Source organism: Medicago sativa, chromosome 3, assembly GCF_051527215.1.
Source record: "Medicago sativa cultivar Bolivia chromosome 3, Bolivia_mono, whole genome shotgun sequence".
Classification (NCBI taxonomy): domain Eukaryota; kingdom Viridiplantae; phylum Streptophyta; class Magnoliopsida; order Fabales; family Fabaceae; genus Medicago; species Medicago sativa.
In genome coordinates this window covers 66,353,007-66,369,657 of record NC_140751.1, presented here as the reverse complement: position 1 = coordinate 66,369,657, position 16,651 = coordinate 66,353,007, and the positions used below count along the sequence as shown (strand labels likewise).

At 31.5% G+C, this 16,651-nt stretch overlaps 3 long non-coding RNA genes and 2 other non-coding genes across 6 annotated transcripts; 4 read left to right on the top strand and 1 right to left on the bottom strand.

Moving 5' to 3' along the window:
* The first annotated feature begins 1,047 nt into the window (after positions 1-1,047).
* Positions 1,048-2,341, top strand: LOC146939315 (uncharacterized). Its single transcript, XR_015031613.1, has 2 exons — positions 1,048-1,898; positions 2,001-2,341. It is a non-coding gene; the product is annotated as an uncharacterized LOC146939315 (long non-coding RNA).
* Positions 2,342-4,188: 1,847 nt separating this feature from the next.
* Positions 4,189-10,097, top strand: LOC146939314 (uncharacterized). Of its 2 annotated transcripts, none has more exons than XR_015031612.1 (3): positions 4,189-4,499; positions 4,622-7,078; positions 7,181-7,521. It is a non-coding gene; the product is annotated as an uncharacterized LOC146939314 (long non-coding RNA). The 2 variants fall into 2 exon arrangements; XR_015031611.1 differs by lacking the exon at positions 4,189-4,499 and adding an exon at positions 9,804-10,097 and having other exon boundaries at positions 6,805-7,078; positions 7,181-9,681.
* Positions 10,098-10,691: 594 nt separating this feature from the next.
* LOC146939313 (uncharacterized) lies at positions 10,692-11,355 on the bottom strand. The gene is made up of 2 exons (XR_015031614.1): positions 10,997-11,355; positions 10,692-10,881 (listed from the first exon to the last, which is right to left on the bottom strand). It is a non-coding gene; the product is annotated as an uncharacterized LOC146939313 (long non-coding RNA).
* A 4,983-nt stretch (positions 11,356-16,338) lies between these two features.
* Positions 16,339-16,446, top strand: LOC146939312 (small nucleolar RNA snoR100). The gene has a single exon (XR_015033869.1). It is a non-coding gene; the product is annotated as a small nucleolar RNA snoR100 (small nucleolar RNA).
* A 27-nt stretch (positions 16,447-16,473) lies between these two features.
* On the top strand, positions 16,474-16,562 carry LOC146939311 (small nucleolar RNA snoR117). The gene has a single exon (XR_015033867.1). It is a non-coding gene; the product is annotated as a small nucleolar RNA snoR117 (small nucleolar RNA).
* The last annotated feature ends 89 nt before the right edge of the window (positions 16,563-16,651 follow it).

Here is a 16,651-nt window from a genome sequence, read left to right as displayed (position 1 = left end):
TAGCCCTTGCTGAAGAATTTCGCTATTAGCGTATATTTCGCTAATAGCGTGGTTCTTCGGGTCTGTGGTACAAATTTTGCTATTTTGACCCAAAACTCATCCTAATGGTTCCTGCAATGCACCAAAACATCCAGCAACATATATATACATTCTAAAACATCTTTCATAGCCATATTAACATGTACAAAGCAAGATCAAGGCAAGGGGATAAAATTCTCATATTTTCTAATCTTAACATAATTCATGTTTTCTTGCAAAATAAACACATAATCCCAAGGGAGGGTTCTATCTAAGAACTCACCTAACATAATCCTTGTGATTCCTCAAGTTCCAAGCTTTTCCAAGATCAAACCCTAGGCCAAGAATCCTTGTTCAATCCTTTCTCTTTGTTGTTTCTTGTCCTTGAAGCTTCTATGATTCTTGTTTGATCACCTCTTGCATGATTTGGAAAGCCTAGGATTGATTGGAGAGGGAAGGGTGGCGCCATCTTAGAGAGAAGGAGGAGAGAATTCTTTCTCTCAAAACCTAGAGAGAGAAAGAGAAGTGGAAAATGAATAATTTTGGCCCCAAAACACTTATATACTCCCTTGCGAGCAATTACCCAAAATACCCTTCGCATTAGTCGCGTTTACCTGGCTCTGATACATAAGTCCATACTTCACTGATATCACCTAATATTAGCTTCCCTCGTACTTAACATTTTCGTCATACTCACTTTCCATGAATCTTATTCCTCTGACACATTTAACAGATAAAATTTCCATTAGCTGACGAACGGGATATTACAGAAGTAACCTGATTGCTTCCAATCTTGCAACTGGAGCAAATGTTTCAGTATAATCAATTCCTTCTTATTGACTGTAACTGTGTGCAACAAGTCTGACTTTGTTTCTGATCACTTATCCTTGTTCATTAAGCTTGTTTCTAAACACCCATTTTGTTCCAATAATGTTCTTATGCTCAGGCTTAGAAACTAGATCCCACACATAATCGGTTCGATTGGTCGGTCGGAGCCAGTTTTTAAAACTATGCTCTTAATTTGGAAGGAACATTATTCTTGAAAATGGATTATAATCTTAAAAATTCCCTTTATTCCGAAGTAACATATATTACCGAATGAGTTATGCTGTTAAGACCATTTTCAATTTCAATGAGACAATTTATCTAAAGCAATAACGATCCTAATAAGGTGACGAGAAGAATAGTTCGTTAACACAAGCTGGAGGAAGAAGAGAGAAAGAGTTCTCCACAACTCAATACATCTCCTTGGTGTGATTTATGAACTGAGTAGAGTCCTCTATTTACATAGAGATTGTGTAACTGTATTTAGTTAAAATTGCGGCAGCTATTAGCTATAAGCTATCAGTCATCAGCTATAAGTTATCGGCTATTTTTACTAAACAGAGCCTATATCACTGCTATAAACCATGGACCATATGAAATCCAACAATATTATACCTCTTTTGTACTTTTCCCTTTTCAGTCATACGAAAGGTTGGAAAATTATTAAAACTTAGTAAAATAAAAATTAATTCTTATGAATGTTAAGTTTTTCATGTGACCTTTTATCAAATCTCTGAAAGGGACAAACACAACATTGTTAAATATTTTAGAGACATTTAATAATGATTCTAATTTTAGAAAGGAATGGATGAGTTTAATAAGTGTTTAGGAAAAACACAACTCTTTGATGTACTTATGAGACATTTTCTTACAACTCCATAAGCACTAAAATTTATTTAATGTATGTAAGGAGAAGATAAGCTCTATAAATTATAAAGTGATCAAATCATATTCTAATTTTTACATGCACATTGGAGAAAATATGATTAGAATAGTCAAGTTTATTTTTATTTCCGTATTTCTTGTTGCAATGAGGGAACCACGTTACAACCGAGGTGATCCATTTTTGGATGTTTTAAATTTCTTTAATTACTTCGTACATAATATTTTCTCTCATTTGAATAACACTTTTTTATTCTCTTTTTTCATTACAATAGTATGTGAACAAAATTCTGATTGTCCAATTTCTTTATGCTCGTTTCCTTGGAAACCGACGTGTGTAGAGCCATATTTTTTGAAGATCCCTACAAAAAGATTTAAATATTGTACATGTACGTGAACAATGTGATAAATAGATGAAGAAGCATATCAAGGTTGAAGGAATTCTCACAAATGATTCTGAAGTCTCTGGTCCATTGGTTCTAAATCCATGATTAATGAATCTTATTGCCATGTAGTCTTCATTGTTCTGAAGTATATTATGATGTTGACTCTAAGCTGCATAAATTGATTTATTTTATGACCCTACCGTCATGAATCTGATGTCCTTTTGAAGTGATTTTATAAGTCTCATTTCTTGTTTCTTTGAATAATTTTAATATGTACATTTGTAATATAATGTTCCTAAGAACGCTCAAAGAAATTAGAATATAAAATTAAAATACATCAAAATCATAAATGTTCTTTGTTCAATTAAGTTTGTTATCAATAAATCAACTATTAAAAGAGATTTTGTAATTTTCCTTATCGATTTCCCCCTTATGAAATGTTAATTGAGATAAAAACAATGAGACTGATTTTGAGCCAAGAACAATAATTTTTTTTATTGATACTGAAAACATTACAGAATGGCCTTCACAAATGCTATTTATATTGATGGATGCATCAAGATGTAGTTTATAAAAATCCATTTTTTCATGGAATAATGGATGTTGTTTATTTTGATGTGAATCATTTTAGTTCTCGTCGTTTTAGTTATTTTTGTTTTTGATGTAGACTATTTTGTGAGTTTTGGTTGACGAGGTTTCCTATGAGATACTTTTTTTCTACGAGATCTTGGTAAGTTGATTATTTATAAAAAAAAAATGATGAGGTTCTAAAAATCAAGTCTCTCTTTATTTTTATGTTATTACAACTCATCTTAATTTTTTGTATCAATATCAGAAACGATTGAATGAATATTATCAAAGCAGCGAGTGACGTCATACTAAAAAACTAGATGTAAAAGTTTGGACAAATTTTATAAATATAGTGATTCAAAATATATCATGCACATTCAATAATATAGAGAATATTATCAATCATTTGGTAAAACCCAAATTTGATCTCTAGGTGAAATAATTTTTTTTTAAACTTCATTTATCTCTTGGTCATACTCCAAAGTCCAATTATATATGCTGCGAACTAGAGAGTTAATACTAAAAAAAAGGAAGAAAAAAAATCAAATTTTTTCTAGCAACTTTTACCAAAATTTTTTATGAGATGCAAAATTATATTGCTAATTATCAGCCTCATAATTATCATGTGTATTTGTAAAAAAAAAAAAATATATATTGTGTTCCTATAAAAAATCAAACAATAAATTTTTAAAGCTGAATTGTCACATGACACTTCTATTTTTGCCTTTTGCGAGCAATACATATTAAATAATTTTTTTTTGAATAAGCATTATTATATAATTTTAAATTTGTTATAAAAATTGATCTATATCTATATTAATTATCAACTTTTACCTTGCACAAATATTACAGTGCACATGGTATATTCCTTTGTTAAACCTAATTAATGATTTTAAACACATCATTCTACATGCGACACATATCTTAAAGGTTACATGCAACATGCAATTGGTACATCATCATAGTTTACTAAAAGGTTTATAGTGACAAAATAAGTAAATTTTAGTTTAATACTTAATCATAGTATGTAAAAAAAATGAATAAATTGTAGTTATAGCACTGATATGGTATATAACGCAATTTCATCGTGGTTTACTAAAAGGAAACAATAAGCTTTGTGTTTAATTGGATGTGCTTCCTTTCTCATCCTTTTTGTGGTTAGTAATGCTATAAACATGACACGCGGTAGAATCATTATAGGGTTTAGAAATTTGGGTTGCTACTGCATTCTTTTCTATCAATCTAAACATACATCACTGTCAAACATAAACATGCATATGCTACCTTGATCAATTATCTGTGAATTTGAAATCCAACTTATACAATAGTTATAGCTCTACTATAAACTATGAGTCACTTGAAATCCAACAATATTATACCTCTTATGTAATTTTCCCTTTTCCGTCATGTGAAAGGATGGATAATAATTAAATGTTAAATTTTTCATGTGACCTCTTAACTAAGTGTGTGAAAGAAAAAAAACTAAGTGTGTGAAAGGGACAGACACGGTATTGTTATATATTTTAAAGATATTTAATAATGAGTCTAATTTTAGGAAAGAGGGGGTGAGTTTAATAAGTATGTTAAAGGTAAAATACAACTCTCTGATGTACATAGGAGACATTTTCTTACAACTCTATAACCACTAAAGTCTATTTAATGTATGTAAGGAGAAGATAAGCTCTATAAATTATAAAGTGATAAAATCATATTTTATTTCTTACATGCACATGGGAGAAAATATGGCTGAAATTGTCAAGTTTATTTATGTTATGGTTATTTTTATTTCCGTATTTCTTGTTGCAATCAACATTGAAGGTAATCCATTTTTTGATGTGTTTTAAATTTCCTTAATTACCTGCTACATAATATTTTATCTCATTTTAGTAACACTCTTCTATTCTATTTTTTCATTAAAACGGGCCGTCAATGTGAACAAGATTCTGATTGTCCAGAATATATATATGCAAGTTTCCTTGGGAAACCGACATGTGTAGAACCATATTTTTTTGGTGATCAATAGACATAACTATTGTACATGTACGTGAGCGATGTGCCCCTAAGATTGTGCTACAAAATTCAACGAAATTTCATTTAGTTATTGTGTTGGCATACAATAATATAAATTTTTTCTTTTTATGTTTTCACAGACCATGTAATTATGGCGTTGTATTATAAGATGAGAGTAATGAAACAAAATAAGGAATAAAATATTATTGTTTAGATTGTCTTATTTTCTCTTAAATTTGGAGATATCACATTGTCCTTCTAGATATATCAACTATTCAATGAATCTGAAAAGAGAATATTTGTTTATAATAGTGAACGGATATAGTAAGACACTAATGATAAAATTTGAAATTATTAATTTTATTAAACTTCAAGAACCAACCAATTTGGGTTGGTCTGTTTGTGTTAGTTTGAGATCTTAGAGTGTGCTACTCTCAAGGCCTTATGTTCGATTCACACTAATATCAATTTCAATGAATTAGTTTGGTTTCTTCAAAATATTAAACTTCAAGAACCTCAAAATATTCCTAGTATTTCGACATAATAATCATCTAAAGATATACACAGAACAATTACACAGTATATTAAACTTTCTAAATCCAGGACTCTAATTATGATTTAATTACTAATGGCGCTCTACATTGGTTGGATGAAAAGCAACCCAAATATACTCTTTATGGTTCCAATGTCAAATTTCACATGGAAACATCGTCACAGACATAGCAAGTCATAAATCTCATTAACGTATAATATAAACTATAAACTAAAAGGGGTTTGAAACATGCTTACCGTTTTAGAAATATTTAAGAGTATGAAGTTAAAGTATAGTGAAAATAACATTTTAAAGTGAAGAAAGGTAACCAAGAATTTGGCCTCATGTGGTTAGTGAATTCTACCAAAGAACAAATCGTTTGGGAGAACCCACGTTCGATTCCTAGGTGAAGCGATTCTTGACTAGGCTATACTTACCACAGGTCTGAACTTCAAATTGTCAGGGGCACCTTTCCCTGAGAACCAGAGGGTTAACACACAAAAAAAGAGTAAAAATGAGAAGATGAATATACAAAGTTACATTTATAATAGTTCACAACAAACTATTGTTAAACGTGATCAGGATATAGTGATTTCTTAAGTTTATAAACGTGATCAGGATGCCTCAGATCCTCATAACCTGGAGGTTGTTTGACATACACTTCTTATGAAATTACAACATTATGAAAAGCACTCTTAACATCCATTTGATGTAATATAATGCCATGATTAACTGCATAGGAAAGAAGTAACCTGATTGCTTCCAAACTTGCAACTGGAGCAAATGTTTCAGTATAATCAATTCCTTCTTGTTGACTGTAACTGTGTGCAAATAGTCTGACTTTGTTTCTGATCACTTATCCTTGTTCATTAAGCTTGTTTCTAAACACCCATTTTGTTCCAATAATGTTCTTATGCTCAGGCTTAGAAACTAGATCCCACACATAATCGGTTCGATTGGTCGGTCCGAGCCAGTTTTTAAAACTATGTTCTTAATTTGGAAGGAACATTATTCTTGAAAATGGATTATAATCTTAAAAATTCCCTTTATTCCGAAGTAACATATATTACCGAATGAGTTATGCTGTTAAGACCATTTTCAATTTCAATGAGACAATTTATCTAAAGCAATAACGATCCTAATAAGGTGACGAGAAGAATAGTTCGTTAACACAAGCTGGAGGAAGAAGAGAGAAAGAGTTCTCCACAACTCAATACATCTCCTTGGTGTGATTTATGAACTGAGTAGAGTCCTCTATTTACATAGAGACTGTGTAACTGTATTTAGTTAAAATTGCGGCAGCTATTAGCTATAAGCTATCAGTCATCAGCTATAAGTTATCGGCTATTTTTACTAAACAGAGCCTATATCACTGCTATAAACCATGGACCATATGAAATCCAACAATATTATACCTCTTTTGTACTTTTCCCTTTTCAGTCATACGAAAGGTTGGAAAATTATTAAAACTTAGTAAAATAAAAATTAATTCTTATGAATGTTAAGTTTTTCATGTGACCTTTTATCAAATCTCTGAAAGGGACAAACACAACATTGTTAAATATTTTAGAGACATTTAATAATGATTCTAATTTTAGAAAGGAATGGATGAGTTTAATAAGTGTTTAGGAAAAACACAACTCTTTGATGTACTTATGAGACATTTTCTTACAACTCCATAAGCACTAAAATTTATTTAATGAATGTAAGGAGAAGATAAGCTCTATAAATTATAAAGTGATCAAATCATATTCTAATTTTTACATGCACATTGGAGAAAATATGATTAGAATAGTCAAGTTTATTTTTATTTCCGTATTTCTTGTTGCAATGAGGGAACCACGTTACAACCGAGGTGATCCATTTTTGGATGTTTTAAATTTCTTTAATTACTTCGTACATAATATTTTCTCTCATTTGAATAACACTTTTTTATTCTCTTTTTTCATTACAATAGTATGTGAACAAAATTCTGATTGTCCAATTTCTTTATGCTCGTTTCCTTGGAAACCGACGTGTGTAGAGCCATATTTTTTGAAGATCCCTACAAAAAGATTTAAATATTGTACATGTACGTGAACAATGTGATAAATAGATGAAGAAGCATATCAAGGTTGAAGGAATTCTCACAAATGATTCTGAAGTCTCTGGTCCATTGGTTCTAAATCCATGATTAATGAATCTTATTGCCATGTAGTCTTCATTGTTCTGAAGTATATTATGATGTTGACTCTAAGCTGCATAAATTGATTTATTTTATGACCCTACCGTCATGAATCTGATGTCCTTTTGAAGTGATTTTATAAGTCTCATTTCTTGTTTCTTTGAATAATTTTAATATGTACATTTGTAATATAATGTTCCTAAGAACGCTCAAAGAAATTAGAATATAAAATTAAAATACATCAAAATCATAAATGTTCTTTGTTCAATTAAGTTTGTTATCAATAAATCAACTATTAAAAGAGATTTTGTAATTTTCCTTATCGATTTCCCCCTTATGAAATGTTAATTGAGATAAAAACAATGCAACTGATTTTGAGCCAAGAACAATAATTTTTTTTTATTGATACTGAAAACATTACAGAATGGCCTTCACAAATGCTATTTATATTGATGGATGCATCAAGATGTAGTTTATAAAAATCCATTTTTTCATGGAATAATTGATGTTGTTTATTTTGATGTGAATCATTTTAGTTATCGTCGTTTTAGTTATTTTTGTTTTTGATGTAGACTATTTTGTGAGTTTTGGTTGACGAGGTTTCCTATGAGATACTTTTTTTCTACGAGATCTTGGTAAGTTGATTATTTATAAAAAAAAATGATGAGGTTCTAAAAATCAAGTCTCTCTTTATTTTTATGTTATTACAACTCATCTTAATTTTTTGTATCAATATCAGAAACGAATGAATGAATATTATCAAAGCAGCGAGTGACGTCATACTAAAAAACTAGATGTAAAAGTTTGGACAAATTTTATAAATATAGTGATTCAAAATATATCATGCACATTCAATAATATAGAGAATATTATCAATCATTTGGTAAAACCCAAATTTGATCTCTAGGTGAAATAATTTTTTTTTTAAACTTCATTTATCTCTTGGTCATACTCCAAAGTCCAATTATATATGCTGCGAACTAGAGAGTTAATACTAAAAAAAAAGGAAGAAAAAAAATCAAATTTTTTCTAGCAACTTTTACCAAAATTTTTTATGAGATGCAAAATTATATTGCTAATTATCAGCCTCATAATTATCATGTGTATTTGTAAAAAAAAAATATGTATATTGTGTTCCTATAAAAAATCAAACAATAAATTTTTAAAGCTGAATTGTCACATGAGACTTCTATTTTTGCCTTTTGCGAGCAATACATATTAAATAATTTTTTTTTTGAATAAGCATTATTATATAATTTTAAATTTGTTATAAAAATTGATCTATATCTATATTAATTATCAACTTTTACCTTGCACAAATATTACAGTGCACATGGTATATTCCTTTGTTAAACCTAATTAATGATTTTAAACACATCATTCTACATGCGACACATATCTTAAAGGTTACATGCAACATGCAATTGGTACATCATCATAGTTTACTAAAAGGTTTATAGTGACAAAATAAGTAAATTTTAGTTTAATACTTAATCATAGTATGTAAAAAAAATGAATAAATTGTAGTTATAGCACTGATATGGTATATAACGCAATTTCATCGTGGTTTACTAAAAGGAAACAATAAGCTTTGTGTTTAATTGGATGTGCTTCCTTTCTCATCCTTTTTGTGGTTAGTAATGCTATAAACATGACACGTGGTAGAATCATTATAGGGTTTAGAAATTTGGGTTGCTACTGCATTCATTTCTATCAATCTAAACATACATCACTGTCAAACATAAACATGCATATGCTACCTTGATCAATTATCTGTGAATTTGAAATCCAACTTATACAATAGTTATAGCTCTACTATAAACTATGAGTCACTTGAAATCCAACAATATTATACCTCTTATGTAATTTTCCCTTTTCCGTCATGTGAAAGGATGGATAATAATTAAATGTTAAATTTTTCATGTGACCTCTTAACTAAGTGTGTGAAAGAAAAAAAACTAAGTGTGTGAAAGGGACAAACACGGTATTGTTATATATTTTAAAGATATTTAATAATGAGTCTAATTTTAGGAAAGAGGGGGTGAGTTTAATAAGTATGTTAAAGGTAAAATACAACTCTCTGATGTACATAGGAGACGTTTTCTTACAACTCTATAACCACTAAAGTCTATTTAATGTATGTAAGGAGAAGATAAGCTCTATAAATTATAAAGTGATAAAATCATATTTTATTTCTTACATGCACATGGGAGAAAATATGGCTGAAATTGTCAAGTTTATTTATGTTATGGTTATTTTTATTTCCGTATTTCTTGTTGCAATCAACATTGAAGGTAATCCATTTTTTGATGTGTTTTAAATTTCCTTAATTACCTGCTACATAATATTTTATCTCATTTTAGTAACACTCTTCTATTCTATTTTTTCATTAAAACGGGCCGTCAATGTGAACAAGATTCTGATTGTCCAGAATATATATATGCAAGTTTCCTTGGGAAACCGACATGTGTAGAACCATATTTTTTTTGGTGATCAATAGACATAACTATTGTACATGTACGTGAGCGATGTGCCCCTAAGATTGTGCTACAAAATTCAACGAAATTTCATTTAGTTATTGTGTTGGCATACAATAATATAAATTTTTTCTTTTTATGTTTTCACAGACCATGTAATTATGGCGTTGTATTATAAGATGAGAGTAATGAAACAAAATAAGGAATAAAATATTATTGTTTAGATTGTCTTATTTTCTCTTAAATTTGGAGATATCACATTGTCCTTCTAGATATATCAACTATTCAATGAATCTGAAAAGAGAATATTTGTTTATAATAGTGAACGGATATAGTAAGACACTAATGATAAAATTTGAAATTATTAATTTTATTAAACTTCAAGAACCAACCAATTTGGGTTGGTCTGTTTGTGTTAGTTTGAGATCTTAGAGTGTGCTACTCTCAAGGCCTTATGTTCGATTCACACTAATATCAATTTCAATGAATTAGTTTGGTTTCTTCAAAATATTAAACTTCAAGAACCTCAAAATATTCCTAGTATTTCGACATAATAATCATCTAAAGATATACACAGAACAATTACACAGTATATTAAACTTTCTAAATCCAGGACTCCAATTATGATTTAATTACTAATGACGCTCTACATTGGTTGGATGAAAAGCAACCCAAATATACTCTTTATGGTTCCAATGTCAAATTTCACATGGAAACATCGTCACAGACATAGCAAGTCATAAATCTCATTAACGTATAATATAAACTATAAACTAAAAGGGGTTTGAAACATGCTTACCGTTTTAGAAATATTTAAGAGTATGAAGTTAAAGTATAGTGAAAATAACATTTTAAAGTGAAGAAAGGTAACCAAGAATTTGGCCTCATGTGGTTAGTGAATTCTACCAAAGAACAAATCGTTTGGGAGAACCCACGTTCGATTCCTAGGTGAAGCGATTCTTGACTAGGCTATACTTACCACAGGTCTGAACTTCAAATTGTCAGGGGCACCTTTCCCTGAGAACCAGAGGGTTAACACACAAAAAAAGAGTAAAAATGAGAAGATGAATATACAAAGTTACATTTATAATAGTTCACAACAAACTATTGTTAAATCTAGTTCTCTACTTACAAAGAGGTTTGCCTTAATACAATTGAGGAATTAACCACAGAGTATTGTATATATATACTCTACCTCTCCAGACCCTTGAATATTCATATTTTGCCTCTTCGCTCCTTCTTCCACTAGACACCTTCTAGCTAGATATTCAAATATTCGTTAAAGTCTTCAAATATTCATTGATTAAGACTTAACCAATCTTCATATAAATCATTTACAACTGTAATCGTTAACTTCATAAAATAAAATGAAGTTTCTTTTATATTGTTGGAGAAATGTACATTGAGAATATAGCTGTAAGGGTTAAATGATGTTTACCCCCTGTCATTTGAGTGAGTTTTGGTTTAGCCCCTATAAAAAACAAAGTTTGAGATTCCCCCTTGTAATTTGAATATTCTTTGATTTTAGACCCTCGAAACATCTTACTATGCACATAAGCTTATGTGGCTCGCTGAGTCGACATTTTTTTATTATGTGGCATGCTTAGTGGATATTATTTATTCTTTTAGCTTTATTTTGGTAGTAGAGAAGATGAAGGAGAGAAAAGGGAGAATAAAAAAGATTTTGTTTTGTTTTTATTTTGTATAAAATTTTAATTTATTTTCTATAAATTTTTTAATTTATTTAATAATAAAAAAGCCAAGTGGAATCTCAGGTAACACTAAAGATAACCCTAAGAATGAGTCTTGTAATGCTATTGAATTGAGGAGCAAAAAGGTTTTGACACCTTTAGTTCCAAAAGCTCCAAAGAAGGTTGATGATGTAGTTGAGGTAGAGGAGGATGTTGTAGTTGAAAAAAATGATGAGGGTGTAGTTGAAAAAGAAAATGATCATGGAGTAGTTGAAAACGAAAGGAAGAAAAAAATAGAGGGAGAAAAAAGTGAGAAGTTAATTGATGAAGATTCAATCTTGAGGAAGTCGAAGAGTCAAATTTTGAAAGATGGGGAGAAACCACAGGTTATTCCATCATATGTGAAGCTTCCATACCCTCACCTTTCAAAGAAGAAAGAAAAGGATGAAGGCCAATTCAAGAAGTTCATGCAACTTTTCTCACAACTTCAGGTGAATATTCCTTTCGGTGAAGCTCTTGATCAAATGCCGTTATATGCTAAGTTCATGAAAGACTTGTTGACTAAACGAAGGAAGCCTAAGGATGATGAGAATATTGCACTTTCTGAAAATTGTAGTGCTATTCTTCAAAAGAAGCTGCCACCTAAGCTGAAGGATCCTGGTGCTTTTACTATCCCTTGTTCAATTGGACCGGTAGACATTGGAAGAGCTTTATGTGATTTGGGAGCAAGTATAAATCTGATGCCTCTTTCAATGATGAAGAAGCTTAAGTGTGGGGAACCAAAACCAACAAGAATGACCATTACTTTAGCTGATCGGTCAATCTCTTATCCTTTCGGTATACTTGAAGATGTGCTAGTCAAGGTTAATGACTTGGTATTTCCAGCAGATTTTGTGGTCCTAGATATGGCTGAAGATGAGGATATGCCACTCATTCTAGGAAGACCTTTCCTTGCAACTGGTCGTGCTTTGATTGATGTTGAACGTGGAGAGCTAATGTTGAGGTTCCATAAGGAGCAGGTAGTCTTCAATATCTTTGAGGCAATGAAGCACCAAGATGAGAATCCCAAGTGTTACCGGATTGACGTTGTGGACGAAACAGACGAAGATAAATCCCTTGAATCTCAACCTATTCGATCTACGGAGGTGGAAAGTGTGGAATCTATAGACAGACAAGAAGTGATTGAAGATGTTGGAATGATAGAGGGTGTTAAGCAACTGGAAGTAAGCAAAGAACAGATGCAACAACAATCATCAGGAGACATCCGTGACAACAAGTATGGGGGATTGACAACTGGTAACAGTGAAATAAAGACTACTACCACTGGTCCAGGTGGTAAATTGGCTTATAAGAGGATTCCCTGTGGGATGCGTAATGGGCCGGCTGCTTTTCAATGGTGCATGCTTTCAACTCTCTCTGATACTTTAGAAAGAATTAGGAGGTACTGTGACGAAGGGTTGGCAAGAAACAAGCCTGTTGATGAAACTGTGGGCCTAAGGAAGTCTGGTGCACAAGGAACTTTCAAGGGTAAGGAACAAAAGCTGAAACGGTACCGTAAAGGAGGACTCCCAAACAATGAAGAGGGAGCCACATCAACTGATCCTTAGGGATAGACATCAGTCAAGCTAGTGACGGTAAAGAAGCGCTGAGTGGGAGGCAACCCACTATTTATTTTTCAGGTATGATTTTATTGCTTTCAAAAAATAAAAACACAAAAATATTTTTCTTTTCTTTTAATACAAGGCAGGAAAGTTTAAAAATTTGTTCAAAATATACCTCTTGCCAAGAAAATCATGCAAGGTACTGATGTCTTGCATGATTCTCTCCTCAAAAATTTTCAGAGCTTAAAGGAACTCAGGCGTTTTTCAAGAAAACAATTTTTTGGCCTGAGGAAGCAAAACGCCCTGCTTCTACGCTCCAGCTACGCTAATGGCGTGGCTCCCTGGAGCATTTACGCTAATAGCGTATATTACGCTAATAGCGTAGTTCTTCATAACTGACTTCTGCTTCTACGCTCCAGGTACGCTATTAGCGTACCTCTCTGGACTGAATACGCTAATAGCGTACCTCACGCTAATAGCGTGTATCTTCACATATGCCCAGAATCACGCCCCAGGTACGCTATTGGCGCATCTCTCTGGAGTTTGGCATCCCATGATCACGCTAATAGCGTAGGACACGCTAATGGCGTAGGACTTTGAACTTTGACGTTTCTTGCTCCTTGCTTGTATTTTCCTGCACAAAAAGGGTAGAATAAGGCTCAAAAGCATAAATGACATATTTGCATAATATTTGGAGTTTTCCATGGAGAATCTTGCAAAACAAGTCACTAAAATGCCTAAACTCCTATATGAAATATATCACTTTTAAACACTTATCAGGCGGGGATACCCGAACCCGTCGAGGACGAGGATGAAGTTCAATTTCTCATCCCCATTGGATATGGGTAGGGTAACATGTAAGTATATAAGAATCGGGTATGGGGATGAGAAATGTACAACCCGTCCCCGTCCCCCCCCCCCCCCCCCCCCCCAATGCCATGCCTAGAGCGACATGAGAGTGAGTGGGTGCAACTGCACCTTATGAGATTTATAAAACTTCATAGATATCATTGGTTTTTTCGACTTTAACCATTGTTATATACTGATGAACCCTCTGAAATTCTCAAATATCCAGCAGGTTAGGGTGTTGCACCATGCCATATTGCTGCCATATTAATAACACTTTCCACACACTACGATATGTTTGAATCAAAGTTACAGTATCCCTCTCTCACACACACACACACTTTTTCTAGTCCTTTTTTTTCTTTTCCGCTTAACCCAAATTTTCAATCCTTTTATTCTATGCTTAAATAAGCATTAGTCCTCATGAACATAACTTAGTTAACAAGAACAATGCATTGTTATATGTAGATGACAGAGTTCGAATGTTAAATACACTACTTATTTATATTAAAAGATGAATTCTAGTCATTGGACTACTTGACAAAGAAAATAAGTATTATTATTTTTTGATAAATAACATAAAACTTACATATATTTTCCTTAAAAAAACTCTTCTTTTTTTTTAAGGATCACCTATATTTGTTGTTGATACACAATTATTTTTCCTTTATTTCATTATCATAATATTCCATCGTGGGGTTTGCGTTAATTTATATGTGTGTAATTTTTGCCTTTTTTTCATTGTTATTGTTATTGCAATTGCATAGATGACAATTAAAGTATGTATGTCTTTCAAAAAAATATAATTAAAGTATGCATATCCCCTAAAAAAAACTGAAGCATGTATTTATATATTTTTGAGTAATTAATTTTCTGGTGTTGTATATGAAAAAGGGGATGAAGGTTTCTAGGTATGGAGTAATGGAGATGAAGAAAAGGTGTGTCCATGGAGATTGACCACGAATAGTGACGGTTGGTAGAAGAGGTGTCTTGTTGGAAGAGAATGAAGAGAAACGATGAATACAGGTGTGTTAAAAAAGGATGAAGATTGAAGAGTGACGAAGAAGAAGCTTTGAAGAGTCAAGAACATTCAAGCATTTTATTTTTTAAAATAAAAAATGTTCTAAAAAATGAATAATTAAATATTTTATTTTATTGAGTTGGACGGGTCACATCGGCATTTAACGACCACGTCATCACTGTGTTGGATGGAAAATGACCAAAAGTAGTATTTGACATTTCTCAGCAAAAAGTTATGATTTTTTTTTTTAAAAAAAAAAAAACTAATATCAATTGACAAAATTATTATAAAAAAATTGTAGTTTATACATTTATATTTTGAGTTGGAAAGAATAGAGAAAACAGTAAAATATATGTGACTAAAAAAATAGTAATTTATTGGTAACCTTTCTCAATTGAGATTCAACTTCTCGCATTTGATTTGACTCATTGTAAATTTGAGGACGATATCACCTCTGTTCATCGCTCCGACTATGAGTTTGAATCATATTTTCCAAAAGATCGGATTTTAACCACTTATTCTCGGAATGTGCCATTTCCCTTGCTTTACCAACAAAATGAAGGTTGTTTCTTAAGTTTAGGTTGTTCTCCTCTTCTTATCATGTTCACCTATCAATTATGTGACTTGGTTTACTTATATGTGTCCCAAGCCATTTGTCTTTGAGATGAACTTATGGACTTCTTGAGATAATAGCCGAGTCAATATTTAAAAAATAAAAAATATGTCGATATAATAATCATCCCATTTAACCTACAACATGTAGAGGATTTAGTACAACTAACAAATTATTGACCCACACTTACTAATTAAAAAAGCATGATGATTGATTCTTTTATGAAGAGATCACTCATAATAATAATAATAATAATAATAATATTAATAAAAAAAAAATTCCCCTAAGAAAAAGTATACTTGTTCAGTTGAGTTGGGACTTGGTAGTGTAACAAGTATTTGAAGATTGAGAATATGTAAAAATGGTGGTGCAAGTAACAATCCTTATTTCACATTGGGCCAAACTTCATAAATTCTAACCCGAAACAATTCAAGCCTAAGAAGCGGTCAAAACCCTAATATGCTCTCTGCCCTGTTATAAATACCCTAAACTCATTCCAGCATTCACAGCTGCGGCTATCACTCACTCTCACATTCCATTCCGTACTCCCTCACATCAATTTTTTCTTATACTTTTGAATTCATATTTGTTCTATTCTCCTATGTAAGATAGTTTAAATTATATTTGCTATAGTTTTTGTTTTTAGTTTTTTTCGGATTCTAAACGAATTCGTGCACAATAAGCCGATGCTCTGGATGAAAACAATGAAGGAAGCATTGCTGTGTGCACGAAAATTGAATGTTTAAGGTCCGCATGTCTGCTCTCTTTGATCTTTGACTTGATTTGAGGGCCTGGTAACGACCTATATTTTTTATCATATCATAATTATTTATTATTGGCCTGTGATGTATGAATATTGTCCGTACCATCTGAGATTCTCTTTTAGAGGTCTCTGATCGATATAATAATTCTTGAATCTGAGGCTTTTCTTAATATTGTTGTAGTTTCTGCTTTGAATCTTTGAATTTGGATTAGAATGAATAGGCAACAATTTAGAGTCTCTGATTCACTTATA